At 39.2% G+C, this 3,753-nt stretch overlaps 1 pseudogene; it reads left to right on the forward strand.

Annotated features, from left to right (window-relative positions):
* Positions 1–589: 589 nt before the first annotated feature.
* On the forward strand, positions 590–1,793 carry LOC128561961 (pachytene checkpoint protein 2 homolog; annotated as a pseudogene).
* The last annotated feature ends 1,960 nt before the right edge of the window (positions 1,794–3,753 follow it).

Below are 3,753 nucleotides of genomic sequence, written 5' to 3' on the forward strand. Positions count from 1 at the left end.
TACCATACAATCTGGCAATTGCCCTCCTTGGAATTTATCCAAATGAGTTGAAAACTCATATCCATACACAAAACTATATGTGAATGTTTATAGTAGCTTCATTCATAATTGCTGTAGCCTAAGATGTCCTTCAATAAATGAATGGATAAACAAACTTTTGTACATCTATATAATGGAAAATTAATCATGGATAAAAGAAATAACCTGTCAAACCATGAAGAGATATAGAGGAACCTTAAATATATATGGCTTCTTGAAAGAAGCAAATCTGTGAAGGCAACATACTGAATAATTCCAACATTCTGGAAAAGGCAAGTGATACAAATGGTAAAAAGATCAATGGTAGCCAGTGTGTTGGGGATGGGAGGAAAAAAACAGATGGAATGTAGGGGAATTTTTAGGGTGTTTAAACTATTTTGTGTGATATTGTAATGATAATACATGTCATTCCTTGTTTATCAAAACCCACAGAACTGCATGAAATGCAAATAATGAAATAACGTAAACTGAAGGCTGTCGTGGCAATTGCGTGGGGTGCAAGGTGACGGTGGCATGCTCTAGCTCTGTGCCTGCAGCTCCCCACTGTGCCATGGACCAGGCAGCGAGCGACCTGAAACAGGCGCTGAAGGTGGAGGTGCTCCAGCCGGGGGCAGTACTGCAAACAAAGAAGTCATTAAAGCTGAATGTTAAGAAGCTGCTCTACAGACACAATATTGTGTTTGGTAATTACACATGGACTGAGTTCGTTGAATCTTTTCTGACAACAAATGTGCAGTCTGTGCCTGTTATTAACCCAGACTTAAAGGCTAAAGACTCACGGCCCATTGATCTGAGTGCATGTGCTAGTGCACTGCGCGTCTTCAGCTGAAGGAAGACGGCCTCAGCAGTGAGAATTTGGGGGAAGGGAGGGAGGACATTGCGGCAAATGACTGGGCTCTGCCTGCAACTGAATTCCATGGGCTTTGAGACAGCGTCCGTATGTTGGGCACGTCAAGTCACACCTCCTTGATTTTGTGATGACGACCTTACTGTTTGCAGACAAGAATATCAACATTAACCTCATCACCTGGAACTGGGTGGTGCTGCTACATGGTCCTTTAGGAACGGGAAAAATATCGCTGTGTAAAGCATTAGCCCAGAAATTCATCATTGGGCTTTCCAGCCGGTACTGTTATGGCCAATTAATAGAAATAAACAGACACAGTCTCTTTTGTAAGTGGTTTTCAGAAGGCAGCATGCTGGTGCCTAGGATGTTCCAGAAGATTCAGGATTTGATTGATGGTAAAGACGCTCTGGTGTTTGTGCTGAGTGATGAGGTGGAGAGTCAGATGCCATCTGCGTGGTCAATGCTGTCCTCACCCAGATTGATCAGATTAAAACACATTCCAGCATGGTGATTCTGACTACTTCCAACATCACTGAGAAGATAGACATGGCTTTTGTGGACCAGGCTGACATCAAGCGATATCTCGGGCTGCACCTCTATGGCAGCCATTTGTAGAATCTACCTCTCACGCTTGGAGGAACTGATGAAGTGTCAGATCATATACCCTTGCAGCAGTTGCTCCCCGTCCGGGAGCTGGAGATGAGTGGCTTCATTGAGCCTCCTTCTGACTGAAATTCCAAGGAAGAGCACGGGCCTCAGCGGCCGTGTCCTGAGGAAGCTCCCCTTCCTGGTTCAAGTGCTGCACGTCTTGGCCCCTACTGTCACCAAAGAGGGGTTCCTCCAGGCCCTGCCTCTGGCAGTGGACAGGCAGTTTGAAAAGAGAGAGAAGTCCACACCTTACATTTGACACTGGACTCCCCCCTTGGTGGATTTCTACTGAGACCCACTGCCTGCAGCCCCCACTGGCAAGCCAGAATGGCTTCATTAAAAGAAGTGTGTTGTCCAAGAAAATGCCAGGAAGGCTATGTATATGTGGTGGGTTCAAACCCAGCCTCGCCAAACTGCAACAAAAAAATAGCCAGGTTGTGGCAAGCGCCTGTAGTCCCAGTTACTCCGGAGGCTGAGGTAAGAGAATAGCCTAAACCCAGGAGTTGAAGGTTACTGTGAGCTGTGATGTCATGGTACTCTACCAAGAGTGATAAAGAGAGACTCTGTCTCTAAAAAAATAAAAGAAGAAAAAGAAAATATGTCAAATGGTACATAAAACCAGTGTATGGTGCCCCATGATTGCATTAATGTACACAGCTATGATTTAATAATAATAATAAAAAAGAAGTGTGTTGTATTTTCGTTATTTTAAAGCTTGTGTTAGAAGACAAATTATGAGAAAGTTGTGTCACTTTTGCTGTTGTTAAAGTATAATTCAGATTCTGCTTGTCAATTTGTAAAGAACTATCTAAGCACGTTCATTACCATCCCTCCCTCAATTGGATACAATGCTAACTTTGTTTTTAAAAAGCAACATTAATGTAGGTATTGTAGAAACAAATACATGTGTTGACGTGAGCTGTGCTGACCCTGTGTCCAGCACAGGCATCTCTCGGAGCATCTGCTGGTGGGTTTGCTTGTTCAATGATGTTATTCATGTCTCAAATGAGGATTCACATTAATAGAGTATAAAATAAATGGGTCAATAATGACATATTTCACAGAATATTAAGATTTGGTCTCATGCCAACATAAATTTTATATTAGTGCTTTGTACATGAAATTCACTTACCTTTTGTTATGAACATTTTAAATATTAAACTTTTAAAGGAGCAAAAAAAAATGATGCAAACTAAGTTTAGTAAAAACAAATGTCAATATTCATTTATTAGTTGTAATAAATGTACTAAACTAATGTAAAATTGTAATGTAAACTAATGTAAAGTTGTAATAAATGTACTAAACTAATGTAAAACTAATGTAATAAATGTACTAAACTAATGTACAAATTCCTTTAATAGAGGAAACTACATATAGGGAAGTCTATGCTCTCTGCTTAACTCTTCATGAGTCTAAAACTGTATTAAAAATTAAGGCTATTAGTCTATAAATACAATATATCAAAATTTGTGGGATGCAGTTAAAACATGGTTTAGAGTAATATTTATACAACTAAGGTTATATAAGGAAAAAAAAGTGAAACAAAAAATAGATCTACAATCTTAACTTTCACCTTGAGAAATTAGAAAAACCCAAAGCAAGCAGAAGGAAGAAAAGGCAAAGAGCAGAAAGCAATGAAATTTAACACAACATAGAGAAAAATCAATAAAACAAATACGTCAATTCTTCTAAAAGATTAAATTGACAAAATACATGTCAAAATTTCCATGAAAATAACTGAAAACACAAATTATCAATATATGTAGAAAAAGAGAGAAATCACTAAAGATTCTACAGACATTTAAAAGATAATAATGAAAGATCATAATTGGAGTTATATGGTATCTCAAGGTAGTTATGATTTGCATTTCTCTGATGATAAAAGATGAGCATTTTTTCATATGTCTGTAGGCCATGCGCCTGTCATCTTCAGAGAAGTTTCTCTTCAAGTCCCTTGCCCAGCCTGCGATGGGATCACTTGTTCTTCTCTTGCTTATACGTTTGAGTTCTCTGTGGATTCTGTTATTAAACCTTTGTCGGAGAACCTGCAAATATCTTCTCCCATTCTGAGGGCTGTCTGCTTGCTTTACTTACTGTGTTCTTGGCTGTGCAGAAGATTTTTAGTTTGATCAGGTGATCCACGAATGGATTAATAAACTGTGGTTTATGTACACCATGGAACATTACGCAGCCTTAAAGAAAGATGGAGACTTTACCTC

The sequence above is a fragment of the Nycticebus coucang genome, chromosome 12, assembly GCF_027406575.1.
Source record: "Nycticebus coucang isolate mNycCou1 chromosome 12, mNycCou1.pri, whole genome shotgun sequence".
NCBI classification, from domain to species: domain Eukaryota; kingdom Metazoa; phylum Chordata; class Mammalia; order Primates; family Lorisidae; genus Nycticebus; species Nycticebus coucang.